Source organism: Bos javanicus, chromosome 1 (assembly GCF_032452875.1).
Source record: "Bos javanicus breed banteng chromosome 1, ARS-OSU_banteng_1.0, whole genome shotgun sequence".
NCBI classification, from domain to species: Eukaryota; Metazoa; Chordata; class Mammalia; order Artiodactyla; family Bovidae; genus Bos; species Bos javanicus.
The window spans coordinates 93,963,809-93,983,287 of record NC_083868.1 but is presented as its reverse complement, the minus strand read 5'-3'; the positions used below and the strand labels follow the sequence as shown (position 1 = coordinate 93,983,287).

Below are 19,479 nucleotides of genomic sequence, written 5' to 3'. Positions count from 1 at the left end.
TACAATTTCGTTTAACAAGCATTTATTCCATGACAAAATCTGGCAAAAGCTGTGTTAGTTTATATGGAGCAACAGAAATGAATAAGGTATGAATTTGCACTATCTCCTAACCCCCTAGGGCAAAGAAATGTATAGACAACTAAATCACAGAGTGGAAGGAGATGAGAACTGTGACATGTGTGCAGAGGAACAGCGATAAATTGAGTGTGGAGAGGAATATATCTGTATTTCATGAAGAGATTCTTGAAAAGGAGGTGGGATTTATGGTTGCTAGACCTAGCATTCAATTAATAGCTTATGAATAATATGAATTGTTATTAGATATTTATTTTTGTATTCAATCCTGCTGGATGAAAAATAATAAAAATTTTAAATCTAAAAATTGTGACAGGTAAAAAATGTTTATAAGCATACATGTCATATTTGCATTTCTTTTGGGAGCAATGTAAAGTCAAGTCAGAGGAAAGTGACTATCTAAAGGGCTCTTTTAGGGATAACTAACATTTGAGTTAAATGTAGTTAATTAGAGTCTGTCATACAGTATGAAGTAAGTCAGAAAGAGAAAAACAAATATCACATGTTAATGCATGTGTATGAACTTTTAAGAAATGATACAGATGAACCTATTTGCAGGGCAGGAATAAAATTGCAGATGTCCAGAACACACTTGTAGACGCAGTTGGGGAAAGAGAGGGTGGGATGAAATAAGAGAATAACATTGAAATTTATATACTACTATAGGCTTCCCTGATAGCTCAGTTGGTAGAAAATCCACCTGCAATGCAAGAGACCTCGGTTCGATTCCTAGGTCGGGAAGATCTGCTGGAGAAGGAATAGGCTTCCCACTCCAGTATTCTTGGGCTTCCCTGGTGGCTCAGCTGGTAAAGAATCCCCCTGCAATGCGGGAGACCTGGATTTGATCCCTCAGTTGGGAAGATCCCATGGAGAAAGGAAAGACTATCCACTCCAGTACTCTGGCCTAGAGAATTCCATGGACTGGTATAGTCCATGGGGTTGCAAAGAGTCAGACACAGCTGAGAGACTTTCACTTCACTTCACTTTATGTGTAAAATAGATTGTTAGGGGGAAGCTGCTATATAGCACAGGGGGCTCAGATTGGTATTCTGTGATGTAACCTAAAGGAGTGGGATTGGGGGTGGGAGGGAAGCTAAGGGGGAGGGGATATATGTATACATATGGCAGATTCATGATGTTGTACAGCAGAAACTAACGCAACATTTTACAGCCATTATACTCCAATTAAAAATTATTTTTAAAATTAAAAAATATATACCAGGTGCATAGAAGACTGCCTTTTATGTAGTAGGAACTATAAAAAAATAGATAATTACTTCAAAAGAATATAGTTTAAATATAGTTTTCACTGAAAGACTGTGTTTAAATTTTAGATAATCTATCTAGTCAACAGAAGCATGAGGTTTCAAATTGTTAAACACAGATAAGCATTCCTCAGTTGCCCTTTCTTGCCTATGTTCACAGTTTCAGACAAAATTGATTGATTAAATCTGAATTTTTTTTCTTTCAGAATAAGTCAAATGGATTTTGAATAGCTTAGGAAAGGATACTTATTTTTATTATAGTACTTACTCTTCTGTTAAAGTTCAGCATGTTTTATGGGCTTATCACAGGCATATTTAGAAATCAAACAGAGAAAAGATCTTAACAAAGCCATGTTTCACAGTGTTTGTCTAAAGCTCCCACATAGCTATGAACTCAGCCACTAAAGCTGCTGCCATTTTGTGATGGTGGAACTTTAATAAATTCCTGCCTTTTCTAATTGTTAGGTCTGAGAAATGTAATAATTGTCTTCATACTAAAAATTGTTAATTGCTCAGTCATGTCCAACCCTTTACAACCCCATGGACTGTAGTCTGCGAAGCTCCTTTGTCCATGGGATTCTCCAGGCAAGAATACTGGCATGGGTAGCCATTCCTTTCTCCAACTCAGGAACTGAACCTGGATCTCCTGCTTTGCATGCAGATTCTTTACCATCTGAGCCACCAGGGAAGCCATACTAAAATAAAATATGTACAACATGGTAAATCATGTGGCTAAATCCAGAAAAGAAAGCAATGAAGAATATGAGACTAGAGTCATTCCTCAACATTCTCTCTTTAACTTTCCTCAGTACTGCACAATTTTAGCATATTGTACTTATTTCTGTACAGATTTTATAAATCTCTGTTATCTTTTGGAGGCATAGCTATCTTTGTGTTCCTTGCAATAGATAACATGGTTTTTCCCTATAAAAGACATTTGGTAACTATTAGACTGAATCACATAAATTGCCCTTTGTCTAGAGTCAGAAATAGGCAGACACTAGTAATACCAAAGAGTTCAATCTAAACTTTTTGTATGAATGAAAAAATTATTCTTCCAACTCATAGTCTATAGATTTTTTATCACATAACCTAGAGCTTTCAGTAGATAATGCACCTTACTGAGCCTTGTCTAAAACATTGCTCTCCAAGCTCTTTTGATCACACAGCCTCATTACTAAAACTTGTTTGAGATGATAAATTCAAATACATATTCTTATGATAATCCATCTAGTTATATTTTATTACCATACTAAAGTATTCTTGCAATTCTGTGCATCATCTATCAGTTCCCTAGTATATGCATACTCCTTTTTGTAAACACACTCACAGTTGAGCTTTCTGGTTCTCACGGAGAATTACAACTATATTGTAACTGATCTTCAAAGTAAAATTCTGAATAATTCCAACTAAAAATACAACTTCTATGTAATGATGACTTCTAATCAAAGTGGGGGAAGAGATATTTCTCACATATAGGCACATTAATTAAACAATAAAGGGAACCCTCATGCATCCTAGCAGATTCCCCTTTTTGGAATCTATTTTAATTCAATTAAATATGGCCATTTTAAAATTCCAGATCATGTTGTTTTAAATTTGTATCTATTCAGTCTGTCACAAATTGCAATATATTCTACCTAGGATTTATGATTTATGAAGTTGATACTGTCTCATAAAATAACTGGAATACTTTAGTACTCAAATACTTTGAATACTACATTTACTTCTTCTTAAAGATTCTAATGGCATGCATTGTTTAATTCAAATACCTGCAGTCATAACCATATGCTGTTTTTGATGGGAAATCTAAGGAAGGGACAGAGGCTTGAACTGGATGATCTGCTAAATTTGGTGCTTCTGAGTTTCTGAGAAGGCTTTTAGGACTTGAAGGTCACCTTTCTCAATCTATGCAAGCAATAACCACATAAACAAAAGTATTTTTCTATTTGATTTATTTTTTAAAAAAAGCATGGAAAAGGGATGCTGAAGAAAAGTTAGAAAAATTGAGACTCTGATTCTGCCTTTAAACATGTTTCCTTTATTCAGTGTAAAGACTGATATCACTCACCTGTCATTTAACTTGATACTCTACTCTTGGCAAGGTTTATTCTCCATTAGGCTCAGGGGGTGATATCATCACTGTCCATATGATTAAATGACACTTAGTAATATAGATTTCCCAAATTGTGTAATACCTTCCTACTGTGTCATCACTATCCCCACTTTATAGCCTTAACACAGGCAAATTTGGCTCTACAATGAAGGGTTCAGATAGATAAATACGAGAAGGGGAGGTTTTAATTTGGCACTGGCATTGTTTAACATTCATAAAAAATTGTTTTACTGCCCAGATGTTGGAAATTTATTAATTATCATATTGGCTCTTGGGCCTGGTTCTTGTAAGAACTATACTAGATGCCAGAAGCTAAATAACCTTTTGTCATTCTGCTGAATAAAGGATTGTTTGTGCTCTCCAGTTGATGAATTATCTCTGTGCCTTGTCGTTATAAAAAGAAACTCATCTTGTTCACTGGCCTGGCAGGAGATGAGAAGGCCCTAGAGAGAGCACAGAGGATTTTTCCTTTCACAAATCGTATGTAGCATGTATGCTGTGGGTACTGTCTGGAAATGAATGTTAAAGAACCCAGGACAAAGCATAAAACTTTCACTGTTACTGATACTTGATATATGATAGATCATTCCAAACTTGCAGGATTAAACATCTGCTTTTGCCCTTACTAAATTATTTTAAACTAGAAATCAATTGTAGCATAGACAAATGCACTTTTGTGTGTGCTTTGGAAGTAGAGGGAAAACTTGAAATTCTAGTGAAGCTAAGCTAATACCAATAATTTTATGTTATTGTATCCATTTATGACAGATTTATAGAAACATTTGATATCAAAGAATATCATTGTGTATTAAAAAGAAAAAGCTGTTATTCCTTAAAATCTTTATGTTTCCAGTGAATAAAATGGGTGAAAACCTGCAATTGAATAAATTGCTTTGCTGTTTTTTTTTTTTTTTTTTAATTAGAGAGTAAACTTTATTTTTTTTAGAGCAATTTTAGGTTCTCAGTAAGGAATGATGCTAAAGCTGAAACTCCAGTACTTTGGCCACCTCATGTGAAGAGTTAACTCATTGGAAAAGACCCTGATGCTGGGAGGGATTGGGAGCAGGAGGAGAAGGGGACAACAGAGGATGAGATGGCTGGATGGCATCACTGACTCGATGGACGTGAGTTTGGGTGAACTCCGGGAGTTGGTGATGGACAGGGAGGCGTGGCGTGCTGCGATTCATGGGGTCGCAAAGAGTCAGACACGACTGAGTGACTGAACTGAACTGAAAATTGAACACAAAGTACAGAAAGTTCTGATATAGGCCCTGTCTCCACATTGATAGTGAGTGATAGCCTCACCCACTGTCAATATCTCACACCACATGGTACATTTGCTATTATACATGAACCTACACTAACACACCATTATCACTCAAAGTCCATAGTTTATATTAGGATTCACTCATGGTGTTGTGCATCCTATGAGTTTGAACAAATGTGTAATAGACACTTATCTACCGTTACGGTATTATACAGAAGAAACTGAACTCTCTGTGCTCTGCCTTTTCATTCCTTCGTCTCCACTCCCAACCACTGGTTACCACTAATCTTTTTACTTTCCTCACAGTTTTGCCTTTTCCATGTTATTGAAACCTTACAATATGTAGCCTTTTCAGATTGGAATTTTTTCACTTAGTAATATGCATTTAAGTTTCCTGTGGAAGACTATTTTAAGGCTTTATAGCTCATTGCTCCTTGTCTAGGTGGTGGTGGTAGTAGTATTTTTCAGTTACCCAGTCGGGTCCAGCTCTTTGTGACCTCATGGACTACAGCATGCCAGGCCTCTCTGTCCCTCACCATCTCTTGAAGTTTGCCCAAGTTCATGTCCATTGCATTGGTGATGTCATCCAGCCATCTCATCCTCTGATGCCCTCTTCTCCTTTTGCCCTCAATATTTCCTAGGATCAGGGACTTTTCTAATGAATCAGCTGTTTGCATCAGATGACCAAAATATTGGAGTTTCAACTCCAGCATCAGCCCTTCCAATGAAGGGTTGATTTCTCTTAAGATTGACTGGTTTGGTCTCCTTGCTCTCCGAGGGACTCTCAGGAGTCTTCTCTAGCACCATAGTTCCAAAGCATCAATTCTTCAGCACTCTGCCTTCTTTACAGTCCAGCTCTCACAACCATATGTGACCACTGGGAAGACCATAGCCTTGACCATATGGAACATTGTTGGCAGAGTAATGTCTCTGCTTTTCAATGCACTATCTAGGTTTTTCTGGATGTACATTGGTTTATTTTTCTATTCACCTACTGAAGGACATCTTGGTTGCTTCCAAGTTTTGGCAAGTATGAATAAAGCTGCTATAAGCATCCAAATATGGTTTTTTTTGTGTGTGTGTGGAATAAGGGTTTAGTTTTGGAGGATAAATACTAAGGAGCACAACTGTGGATCACATGGTAAGAGTATGTTTTTTTAATGAGAAACTGCCAACTGTATTGCAAACTGTTGGTACCATATTGCTGGCATTCTTACCAGAAATGAATGAGAGTTCCTGTTGTTCAGCATCCTCCCCAGCATTTGGTATTGTCAGTATTTTTAGTTAGACTGTCTAGAAGTTAATCAGTTTTTTATCTTTATAAATTGGATTTATTGATTTTTCTCTCCTAAGTTTATGTTTACAACTTCTTTCATTCTTTTTCTCTAGTTTTTGTTCTTTTCTTCTACCTACTTGGACTTTATTTGCTTTTTTTTTTTTTTCTAGTTTCTAAGGGGGAAGCTTAGATTATTGATTTTTAGATCTTTCTTGTTTTTAAATATATGTGTTCAATGCTATAAATTTCCCTCTAAGTACTGCTTTTACTTCATCCCACAGATTTTGATAAATCATGTTTTTATTTTAGTTCAAATATTTTAAAATTTCTCAAGATTTTTTTCCTTTTGACCCATGTATTATCTACAAATGTATTGTTTAATCTCTGTTATTCAAGTATTTTAGATTTTTCAGCTTCTTTCTGTTTTTAGTTTTTACCTTAATTTCATGGTGGCCTGGGAGCAGACCTTGTACGATTTCTATTTTTCCAATATTTTAGTGTGTGTTTATGGGACAGAATGTTGTCTGCTTTGGTGATGGTGACAAGTAATCTTGAAAAAAAAAAGTTTAACCTGTTGTTAGATATACCAGTCGTATATGCCAATTTTATTTAATTAAGTGATGATACTGTTGAGTACACTGTCCTTACTGATTATCTACCTTCTGGATATATTTTTAATAGAGGGATATTATAGTCTACAACTATAATAGTGCCTTTATGTCTCCTTGTAGTTCCATCAGTTCTTGCCTTTACTAATTTTGACGCTCTGTTTTTAGGTACATACTCATTAAGAATTGTAAGTCTTCTTGAAGTATTGACCCTTTTATCATATTGCATGTCCCCTCTTTTTCCTTCATCATTTTTCTTGCTCTTCCACTGTTAGCTTGTGGATGTAAATGAAGTAACGAGGACAGAACAGAGGAGTTATGGCTTAAGTTTCAACTTTTATAGTTACGACTCCTACATCTATACCTCTAGCTTGGGTCAATCTCCATAAGCTACAGACCAGCATATTCAAGTGCTTACCAGACAGCTCCACTGGGAAATATTACAGACATCCTGAACTCAATGTATAGCATACTGACTTCAAAGATTTTCTCTAGTTCTTTTTCTGTGTCCCTTAACCTAGTCAATGATATCGGTTCACTCTAGCAGAGAAATTTGGAATAATTCTTAACTCCTCTTTCTCATCTCCCATGTTCAGTCATCAAATTTTGTGTATTTGAACTCCTTAGAATGTCTTGAATATATTCAGTTTCCTCCATCTTTTCAATTTTGTGTTATTTGAATGGAATTGCCATCCTTTTTTGGGCTTCCCTGGTGGCGTCAGTGGTAAAAAACCTGCCTCCCAGTGCAGGAGACATAAGAGACTCAGGTTTGATCCCTGGGTTGGGAAGATCCCCTGGAGGAGGGCATGGCAACCCACTCTAGTATTCTTGCCTGAAGAATCCCATGGACAGAGGAGCCTGGCAGGCTACAGTCCATAAGGCTGCAAAGAGTTGGACATGACTGAAGCGACTTAACACACATGCACGTTCGCCACCATTGTCTTCTAATTGGCTTTCCTCTCTCCAGTCTTTCTACTTATCCATTCTTTATTAAACTCTTTGTAAATATTGTTGAAGTTTCAACCACTTTAAACTTCTTGCATAAAGGGCAATTGATCTCTTGTTTGTGTACACTCAGATTGGTTTCCTTGAATGGAACTCACTCTTATGACCAATTCCTTTCTAGTTATCTTACTTATGTAGCTTAAATGTTGATTTCTCTGGAAATCATTTTATGGACATCCAAAGTGTGTGTCCTGGATGGTCTGTAAGTTCCCATATAGTTCTGTATATTCTGTAGTGCAAAACTTACTGCAGTGTTTCATTATTGCCTGATTGGTTGTCCTCCCTTAGACTGCAAGTTCCATGACACTCCTTGCCATTTTCCCTGTTATGCCTCTGGAATCTAACAAGTGTTTGACATTGAATAGGTAGTTAAAAATATTTTCTTAATGAAGGAATAAAAACTAAGACAGCTGGCAGAAAGCATTATAAATAATAGCAGGGATTTTTGTTTATTTGTTTGCACTTTTGAAGTACTTACCCATGAATATTTCTGTTATTTAAACAGGGAAAGGGGACACATTTGAAAATGCTTGAAAGGAAAGGAAGGGGGACGAACAGCAGGAGGATGCTTCTTAGGAAAGAGGTGGGAAGAAACATGTTGGAGAGAAGGGATATCTCTTACTTTAAATATTTAAAATAGTTATTTGTTTATCTTCAGGAGCTCATTTATACTTGCTATACAAAATTCAAAAGTACAACAGATTATATAGTGAAAAAATTAATTTCCTGTGTCACATGTCATGCAGCCAATCCTTTTCCCCACCCTGGGGATAATCACTGTGATTAGTTTTCTTCTTTTCCTTCTACATACAGTCTATGTAATCCTAAATATCTATATATGTTTATATGTATGATTTTTAAATATATTTTAGAGTCAGTAGCATAATATACACTTTTCTGTGCTTTGTTTCTGCTCTTCATCTATTATCTATCTATCATGTGTTCATCAGCATAACCTTATTCTTTTTAAACTTTCATAGAATTCCATTATATGAAAGTGTCAGATTTTATTTAATGTGTTGCACACTGTGAACAATTAGACGGTGCTCTGTCTTCTAAGATGACAAAGAACGTTACAATGTATACCTTACGTAAGCATCATTTTGCTGACATGACATATAAACACTTAACAGAAATATTTTTAATCTTAAAAAACCTTATAAGGTGCCTTCATTGGAAACTGCATTAGTTATACTCCCACCAACTACATCTTCATTTGCCTTTACAGGCACTGCCACCAAAGCAATTTGCTGCCAGACAAGTTTATTTTTGCCAAACTAATGGGTTAAAAAATATCTCATTTTAGTTTTAATTTAAATTGCCGCTAATATACCTAAAAATACAGTGTTCTTTTCTATGTTTAAAAGCCATATGTAGTTGATTTTTTTTTATGGTAAACAATTCATATGCTTTGCTCATTATTTTCTTAGTGGGCTATGAGTCTTGTGATGATTTATTTCTAAGTCATATATCATTATAAATATATATAACATAATTATATTTGAATATTTATAACAGTAACTATAATAATTATATATGTATGTATTCAGTTCAGTTGCTCAGTCGTGTCTGATTGTTTGTGACCCCATGAACCACAGCACGCCAGGCCTCCTTGTCCATCACCAACTCCCAGAGTTTACCCAAACTCATGTCCATTGAGTTAGTGATGCCATCTAACCATTTCATTCTCTGTCATCCCCTTCTCCTCCTGCCTCACTCTTTCCCAACATCAGAGTCTTTTCAAATAAGTCAGCTCTTTGCATTTGGTAGCCAAAATATTGGAGTTTCAGCTTCAACATCAGTCCTTCCAATGAACACACAGGACTGATTTCCTTTAAGATGGACTGGTTGGATCTCCTTGCAGTCCAAGGGACTCTCAAGAGTCTTCCCCAACACCACAGTTAAAAAGCATCAATTCTTCAGTGCTCAGCTTTCTTTATAGTCCAACTCTCACATCCATACATGACTACTGGAAAAACCATAGCCTTGACTAGATGGACCTTTGTTGACAAAGTAATGTCTCTGCTTTTTAATATGCTATCTAGGTTGGTTGTCATGGTCTTTGTAGACTGGGACATGGGAACTGGAGTCGACAAGAGAGGGACGCAGGGGACCCAAGTCTCGAGTGAAACAAGGGTGCTTTATTTGTAGAAATGCATGCTTTAGCCAGTAAAAAAAATGGGCAAAAACAAAGCCAAGCGAATAACAATCTTCAAAGGGCCAGAAAGCATTCAATATCCTGAGTAAGAGGGGCATAACTGAAAAGGTCACTGAAGGGAGTCACTGAAAGGAATCCAAGCAGGTGCCCTTTTCATGATCTCAGTCCTGAGAAGTGCGTGTAGCTCTGCTCATTCCTGTTTTCCAGGAACTGATAAGGAATAGAGAGTCCTTGAGAAACAGCACACAAAGAAGAACATATTGGATCCCTTAAAGTTGAATGTCCCTTGACAGTTGGTCATAACTTTCCTTCCAAGGAGTAAGTGTCTTTTAATTTCATTGCTGCAATCACCATCTGCAGTGATTTTGGAGCCCAGAAAAATAAAGTCAGCCACTGTTTCCACTGTTTTCCCATCTATTTGCCATGAAGTGATGGGACCAGATGCTATGATCTTAGTTTTCTAAATGTTGAGCTTTAAGCCAACTTTTTCACTCTCTTCTTTCACTGTCATCAAGAGGCTCTTTAGTTCTTCACTTTCTGCCATAAGGGTGGTGTCATCTGCATATCTGAGGTTATTGATATTCCTCCCAGCAATCTTGATTCCAGCTTGTGCTTCATCCAGCCCAGCAATTCTCATGATGTACTCTGCATATAAGTTATCTTTTATCTTCTGACTTTGCTATGAAGTTGTTTTCCCTTTGGAGAATATTTTACCTGTGTATAGTCAGATTTATCAGTTTTTCTTCTATTGCTTCTGAGTTTTTTGTGATTTGGGAAGGCATTCCTCGTTTTAAATTATGTTTTAAAAATTTCTGTTTTCTTTGAGTAATTAACTGATTTAAATTTACATCTAAATTTTAAATTCAACATAATTTCCTTTGGTTTTAAAATATGAGATTACATCCAGTTTTCTTCAGTAGTTTCCCAGATTTTCACGCTTTTTAATGTATTAATATAACACATATTTTCTTCATGGACTTGAAGTCTTATTCTTTTTATGTATGTCAATGATGATTTGCTCAGTTTTCATATGTGATTTATAGGGTTTTGATTTGATTCAATTTGACTCTTCTTTCTACTTGTCCACTAGATCAAATATTGTTTAATTATTAAAGCCTTATAATATATTTTGATATCTAGTAAAGATAGTTCTTTCTCATTAATCTTTTTTAAACTACCTGGCCTTGATTGTTTATTATTCTATCTAGTCTTTAGAATAGTTTGTCTAGCTTTTACAAAACTTCTGTTGAATATTATTATTAAAATATATTAACTTACAGATACTAACAACTTAATAATTTTGTATTCCTTAGCAAGGGCATAGTTTTGTTTTAATCCGTTTTTGGTCCTCAGGGGATTAAAATTTATTTTCATATATAGAATTTAAACTTTTTTCTTATATACTTTTCTTATTATTTCTAGATCTTTGACATTTATTGCTATCTGTTTGTGCTCAGTCACTCAGTCATGTCCGACTCTTTGAAGCCCCATGGATTGTAGCCCATCAGGCTCCTCTGTCCATGGAATTTTCCAGGTGAGAATACTGGAGTGGGTTTCTATTGCCTTCTCCTGGGGGTCTTCCTGATGCAGGGATCAAACCCATGTCTCCTGTGTTGACAGGCAGATTCTTTACCACGAGTGTCAGCTGGGAATCCCCATTCTGTTTGACACTACAGTGATAAACATGTGTCATTACATTTGTCAAAAACCCGTAGAATGTATAGTGCCAAGATTCAACCCTAAAGTAAATGATGGCTTTTCAGGGACAATGATTTGTCAGTGAATGTTCATTAATTTTAACAATTATTGTTGCTATTTAAAGGGAATGTTTTCTTTTATTATTCAGCATGACTGGGTTTTATATGCATGCATGAAAGCTATTGATTTCTACATGTTAATTTTTTACTTAATCATTGATATCTTTTAATTTCCAGATAAAATAATTATAATGGTATGAAATGATGTATTTTCACCTCCCTTCCAATTTGTATTTCTTTTCCCTATTTAATTGTGTTGGATAGCACCTCTTTACTTCTGTCAAAAAAATATTTGTAAGAGAAAACATCATTGTATTGCTTCTGACATTAATGAAGGTTTTTCTATTGTAAATTTATTAAACTCATATTATGAGTTTATGATTTCACATAAATATAGTTATATTTTAGCATAGTAATAAAATAATTCTCTATACCACTCTTCTTATTAACAATTATAGTCATTATCAACAATGAATTTTAATTTACATAAAATCTAATATACTATAAAGTGTAATATTGCTATATATAATAATGATTTTTTAGCTTTAGATCTGTTATTATGGTGAATTATACTAATACATTTCTCAATATTTAGATTTCTTCACATTTCTTGGAAGAAAACATACTTGGTAGTTTAATATGCTGCTGAAATCCATTTGTACTTAGACTGATAGGATGGGAATAGATGGAAAATTATATTGAGATGGGAATGAGCAAATGTGTGTGCTTGATATTAATATCCTTGTTCATTTTACTGAAGTAAGAGGAGTGATACTCTATTTAATTACCAAACATTTAAATCCCATGCTAGGAGCAAGGATTGTGCTTAACACTGGGATTAAAAAGATGGGTAGGAGATTATTCCTATCTTCAAAGACTGGAACATAGATGAGTGAATCGGAAAAACATTCAGCAAATTATAATGCACTGTTAATGCTCTTGCAGTTGTAGCAGCCACAGCAATTCAGGGACCAGGACAGTCTGAAATGTTTGGGATTGTTGGGGAAGGCATCGCAGGTGGTGACACGTCTTCTGGCTTAGAAGGACACATTTAAGGTTTGTAATGGGAAGTGGAAAGAAAGAAACACAGGCTGGCATGTAGGATATCCTCATTTCATGATGATCTGCTGGAGACCGAAGTTTGATGTGAGAGATACTTGCAGCAGCAACAGGGTATGGTTTACTAGGAAACAAGATGGCTTCAGGTAGCCTGTACCTAGAAGGAAGTGCCAACTTGAATTTAAAATATATGTTTTTATAGAACAAAGTTTTAAAGTAGAATTATTTTATAAGGGCTGAAAGGAAACTTGGGACTTATTTCATTTATATGGCTACCGTGGTTGATAGCATTCTTTTCTAACCTGAAAGATGGTACTTAAAGCAACCAGGTGTAACCAGGTGGTCAATATACACAAGAAATCAAAGTGTACAAGAGTCTAGTGAGGTTCTGGGCACAATGAACATTTCTTCCAAAACGGGATAAGAATGATTCCACTATGTAAAGAGAGGCATTGGGAATAAACACATTCTGATACTGTGAGACAAAGAAAGAAATCAGATGAGACTGCGTAGCTAATACTTTACAAATACTTGCTGAATGTATGCCAGACATTCCATGTGTGAGAGAGATCAGTCGCTCAGTCGTGTCCGACTCTTTGCAACCCCATGAATCACAGCACTCCAGGCCTCCCTGTCCATCACCAACTCCCGGAGTTCACTCAGACTCACGTCCATCGAGTCAGTGATGCCATCCAGCCATCTCATCCTCTGTTGTCCCCTTCTCCTCCTGCCCCCAATGCCTCCCAGCATCAGAGTCTTTTCCAATGAGCATTCCATGTGTAATATCCCCTAATCTCCAAGCAATCCTGAGAGAGAATTTCATAAGTGAAGGATCAGACACACTGGGCCTCCCAGGTGGCTCAGTGGTGAAGAATCCGCCTGCCAATGCTGGGCATGTGGGCTAAATCCCTGAATTGGGAAGATCCCCTGGGGAAAGAAATGGCAACCCACTCCAATATTCTTGTCTGGGAAATCCCTTGTACAGAGGAGTCTTGCATGCTATAGTCCATGGGATTGCAAAAGAGTCGGAGACAACTTTGCTGCTAAACAACAGACACAGTACACAATGTGCTTAAGTAACAAGGTTAGTAAGTGACAGAGTCAGGATTAGAACCCATATCTGGCTGGTTTTGGAGTATAGTGAGACACATCACAAACCTGAAGACATGGATGCCTAGAGATACCACACAAGTCCTGGGCATGTCCATACCCTGTGGGGCTTATGTGAAGCGTGAGATCAGCATGGAGACATGAATAAGACCTTCCTGTGGGGCTAACCTTCTGTCTCTACCAACTGCCTTTGTGAGATCCCGGTTCTCCTTGTGGCTACTATACACCTACAAGTATTGAACACCCACATGTAGCAGTGACTCTACAAAAGGGTGATAAAGCCTAGATTTGGCACTGTGCTTAGTCTGATCTCTTGTTCTTCACTAATTTTTAAGATGAATTCTTTACCCCTTTTCTGATCTCTGAGTTATACCTGCTCTCATAGAAAGTTTGACCTCTATATATTACATACAAAATCCCATACATTAGAACTTATTTCCAGAGCTTCCCAGTTCACTTATTATGAGCCTAATAATAATAATAGTGCTTATATAGCACTTATCATTTACTTGACACCATTATAAGACCCTTACATATTTTAACTTATTTAATGCTCCCAGCAGTGCTCTGAGGTAGGAACAGCAGCTTCTCAAGTGCGTGCTACAGCCTCAAGACACAGCTCAGTCTTGGCTTTGAGGTGGGGTCGTCTCTCTGGTTCTGGTGGTAGGTTTCACTAGCCTTGGAGTCCACCAGCGTCACCTGTGGTGGGTGTGTTTTAAATATAAAAGCACTTCCAGGGCTGTAAAGGCTGTGTCAGTCTGTGCTGGTCTTACTTATTGACTTATGATTATCACAAATAAATATTTTCATGATAAAAAACAGAATAAAGCTACAGAGCTTCTCATGGCAGAGCATGATTTGGGCTCAGATCTTAACAATGAAATTAATTTATTAAACACTTCCTGTGTTCTGAGATGCAGTAGGTGCTTTGTTTGCATTGTTAGCTTTAATTCTCACAGTACTCTGTGAGATGGGTATTATTATCCCCATTTGATAAATGAAGAAAGTGCACATCATAGAAGATGCTAGGAGGAAGTTGCTAGGAGGTAGTGAGTGAATCTGGAGTAATTTAAGCATAGGCCTGTTTTGACTCAAAAAGCCAAACTGTTGCCCTCCATCCATGTATGGGGTGTACCCATCATTCTGATCTAGCTCAGTTCATCCACACTGGGTAGTGAGGGGGGAAGGAATAATGGACACTGCTGGGTTTGATGTGCTGTCATACTGGATAATAAAGAGAGACAGTAGGGGGAATGAATGGAACAGAAGCTAAACTCACTTAAGGAAGAAATCTCTTTTGGGCAGTAGTAGATACACAATATCTCATACGCAAAATCTATTTGTGAAGGTAATTTCCAGAAGTGAGCTTAGTTGGACTGCTTTCAGATGTTAGAACAAACTCCGAATTTCATCATCGGTTCTTACTGTTGCACTTTTGACTGAGAGCTGCTGCTGTTGGTCTTTTATCAGCAGAGAAAACATTACTGAGTTAATTGTCACTTGAGATATTAATCTGCTGGTTCTTTAATTTCTCACCTTTCTACTTGTAAATCTGGTTTGATGCTAAGTAAATGCTGTTCTTTTGCTACATTTCTGAAGATAGAGTCTAAATAATTACTTCGTAGACTATTTCTTTACACTTCATCACTTTTCTTTTGTCAGTTGCTTAGTGTATAATTATATTTAAAATATTCTTTGATTTAGTTGAAATTCTTCTCACTGCTTGATGTTCTTTTTTAAAAATTAAGCTTCTTGAAATATTTTTGATTGTCTTGGGCTTTTCTTTAATTGACATAACCTTCCAGTTTTCCAGCTGTTTTGAACCTTTCAAAATCTTTTTTTCTTTTTTTCCTTCCGAAATCCTTGTTATTGTTTTGGTATTGTGACCTATATAGCTCTTCAGTTTTAACATATACTATTAGCCTATTCAAGAAATTATATGCTAATATATTGTGACACTTAATATACTTAAAACTGACACGTATTTCGTACATTTTGTGTTTAAGCATATGAACTAAAGAATTTTTGGATTTTGTCTTCATCATTTTTTGTTGCTATTATTTTTCCAAACACCTTAATATCAGGACATGTGTGGGAAAATGGGTGAAAATATATAGAAGTGCTTGAAGACCTTGTTTTTTCAAGAATTTTGAAACTTGGGATAAACAGAAGAGGATATAGGCAAAATATCATGGTCATGGGTATTGCAAAATCTTTTCTGGAATTTCCTATTGTTGCTTATTCTATAGGATGGTTAAAAGTGCAAGTATTTATAGTATTCAGTTTTATGAAAAAAATCAATTATCATCTTTAAATTTTTCTTCATTCTTAAGTTATTCTAATTTACATGATGGAATTGGTTTGATTCATTTTTATTTTTCCTAAAGTTTTATTCATTTTTACCAGTATGAAAAAAATACATACACATTACTATAAAAATCATGTTATTAGCCAGTCAAGTTCTCATTTTCTTTATCCTAGCTAAATTTCCAGCTACCTATGAATCCCATGCCTCCTTTCATTCAGAATCAAGGTAACCAATTATTTAAACATGTAATTCTCAACAGATCAAAGATCTTACCTTTGATTGGCAGCCAGTCTAAGCTCTACCTTACATTTATTCCTCTAAGCCTCCAAATAGGATATTTGATCCAAATCTAAGTCCACTGCTCTTTTTCGCCCTCATGCCACTCATCTCCTTATAAAATCCTGCATTTCATTATTAGCTTCACACAGATCTGCAAATGGCTGTTTTCTCTTATTAAGTTTCCCTGGGCTCTTCAACTAAAACGGAGCTCTAGTTCATAGAAATGCTTTTCTCCTCTAACTATTACTATATCCTTTCACTTATTGCTTCAATTTCCTCCTCACTAGATTTCTTTTGAGTTTCCTTTAATTTAGTCCCTTAACTCATGAATCCACCAAAGCTACACTTTCAGATGTCACTAATAATCATTTCCTGTTTAAAAACCCAAAGCTTTCACTCTGTTGTTGGATGTCTTTCACTCTTGATTACTTTAGACACATTTAAAAACACTCTTTCTTGCTTATATATTTTTCTCAGCTCTAAAACCCTATGAGCTGTAGATGTTTGATCTTTCAGATAGGTCTTTCAAACTTTTTTTTTTTTAATGTCATTTGTATTATTTGGTCTCTAGAGGACCACCTGTGGATATTTCAAGGTATAACACTTCTATTTTCAGGAATTGGCCAAGTAAAGGATAATTGGAACTGCATTTACATTCCTAATTTTTTTTGCTTTTTTATTCAGTTTTCACACTGTTCAGAGGACATATCCACTGGGATAAACCATTGCAATCTTAAAGCAAACCAGAATTTACCAACTGTTACATTCCTAATTTTTTTTGCTTTTTTATTCAGTTTTCACACTGTTCAGAGGACATATCCACTGGGATAAACCATTGCAATCTTAAAGCAAACCAGAATTTACCAACTGTTTCCTATTTCTAACCCATTTGTCTTCCTGTGTTTCTTGAAGGAATTTTAGTGATTAATTAGATACTATATATTGTCTGTATCATCATAATAAGTTAAATCTGCTCTGATATAGTAGTCACTAGCCATGATTGGCTATTGAGCACTGGAAATGTGACTGGTGATTAATTTCACCTGTTTCTTTTTCATTTTTAGATGCAAATGATATATTTTGTATTTGTAGGACTAAATATTGGAGAACGAAATGGCAACCCATTCCAGTGTTCTTGCCTGGAGAACCCCAGGGACGGGGAGCCTGGTGGGCTGCCGTCTATGGGGTTGCACAGAGTCGGACACGACTGAAGTGACTTAGCATAGCATAGCATAGGACTAAATATTAATGAAATAAAATTCACCTGTTTATTTTGGCATTTATATTACTTATTTGTAAAGATTTTATTTATTTCCTTGACTGCACTGAATCTTCACTGTTGCCTGCAGGCTTTCTCTAGTTGTGGTGAATAGGGGCTACTCCTCACTGGGGTGTGTGGACTTCTTATTGTGGTGGCTTCACTTGTTGCACAGCGTGGGCTCTAGGCATATAGGCTTCAATAGTTGCAGCTCCTGGGATCTAGAGCATGACTCAATAGTTGTGGCATATGGGCTTAGTTGCTGCATGGCATGAGCCATCTTCCTGGTTTAGGGATTGAACCCATGTCCCTTGCACTGGCCAGCAGATTCTTAACCACTAGACCATCAAAGAAGCCCTCTTTTGGCATTTTTAAATGCAGCTACTAGAAAACTTAAAATTACATATGTAGGTTATATTTTATTTTATTAGGTAGTTCTGAGATAGGTTATGTTATGGTTACAACCCCCAAATCTTAATGACTCACAGCTACAAAGGTTTAATTCTCACTCATACTCCATGTCTATTGCAGTTTAACTGAAACTCATTTTCTAAACCCCTCATTTTATAATCTAAATTCATGGAACAGCTACTGTCTCAAATTTGGCCAGTCAGTGGGACAGAAGGAAAGAGAAGTCCATGGGTTTTGAATGAATAATGAAATGCTTTAGCCTGGAAGTGGCTCACTTGACACCTCTATTCCTGATTCATCGATCAGCAAAGTTTGCACAGTCCAACACAGCTATAAGATCAGGAAGTACAGCACTACTATGTCCAGAAGATAGAGAACCCAAGTCATATGACAAATAGCATTAATATACTCTACAGTCTTTTGGAAAATCCTTTGTGATTACTTTTCTCCATTGATTATAGTCTCTTTAATGTAAAAATGGCCTCAGTTGTCTGTTTTCCCTTAGTTGGCTATTTGCAAATGCTGTGTTGGCAATCATTGTTTTTTATAGAATAATGGAAATAGTTATATAATCTTTAGCAGTACTTTGAATTATTTTCAGTTTCTGATTAGAATTTACTCATTATTGGGCAAGTCACACACAACTGTTATAGTTCAAATTAAACATGTATTAGAAAATTTAGAAAAGAAAATATGGTGATTTTTACTTATCCTCTTTGTTTATAGATTATTGTACTCATGATTTTTTTTCCATGTTAAAGGACTATATATACACACACACACATATATTTTTCATAGTTCTGTGTTTCCAGAGATGTGTTTCCAGTTTAGCAGAGGCTTCATAGCAATAAACACATTTTCATGAGTTGTAATCATTAGAATAACAGAAAATATTGGATTATTTGTTACCCTATGAGCATGGGGACAACCATTCTTTCTATGAGACATTACTGGTCTTGGTATTACCTGGTTCTTCTAGAAAATAAAGCCTGTAATTTTATTTATCTAAGTTCACCTTATGCTTTTTTTTCAGAGAGTTGATATGTTTGAAAGTTATAAATAAACTCAGATAAAGGTAAAAAATAAAATAAAATGCTGTATGAGATGCTCACTCTCCATGAAAGTAACTAAACTATATTTTTGGCACAATCACCAAAGAAAAGTCCCATAATATGCAATTATGTAAAAAGGTATAGGATGATAGTTAGAATATCAGGGTCTGTGGAACAGACTTTTAGCCAAGAAGCATCTCCATGTCATCCTTTGCTAACTGACCTTAGTTAAAGTACTTAAGCTTATTAAGCCTCATCTGCTCTGGAAAATGGGGGGTAGTTCTTACCTTGTAGGACTGTTACATGTCTAATCAACTTCTGGCATGTATTAATTCCCCAGTAAATGCTAGTTGTTACGATAAGATCTATAATGTAACGTCATATCCTAATTGGTGACAACATAAAGAGCATATTTTCACAGATAGATTCCTTATATAGAAGTGTTCTCATTAATAGTTTCTTCTTGAGAGCTTTT

The 19,479-nt window shown here is 35.9% G+C and overlaps 1 protein-coding gene across 4 annotated transcripts in view; it reads left to right on the top strand.

Moving 5' to 3' along the window:
- Positions 1–19,479, top strand: part of NLGN1 (neuroligin 1) — a 956,715-nt gene that overhangs the window by 124,811 nt on the left and 812,425 nt on the right. Inside the window, exon 1 of one of the 4 annotated variants that reach the window (XM_061415493.1) lies at positions 11,106–11,304. The exons of the other annotated variants lie outside the window; for them this stretch is intronic. The gene's annotated coding sequence lies outside the window, so the exon portion shown is untranslated. Of the gene's footprint in view, positions 1–11,105; positions 11,305–19,479 lie in introns of those variants that run through there. 4 annotated transcript variants of the gene reach the window in all.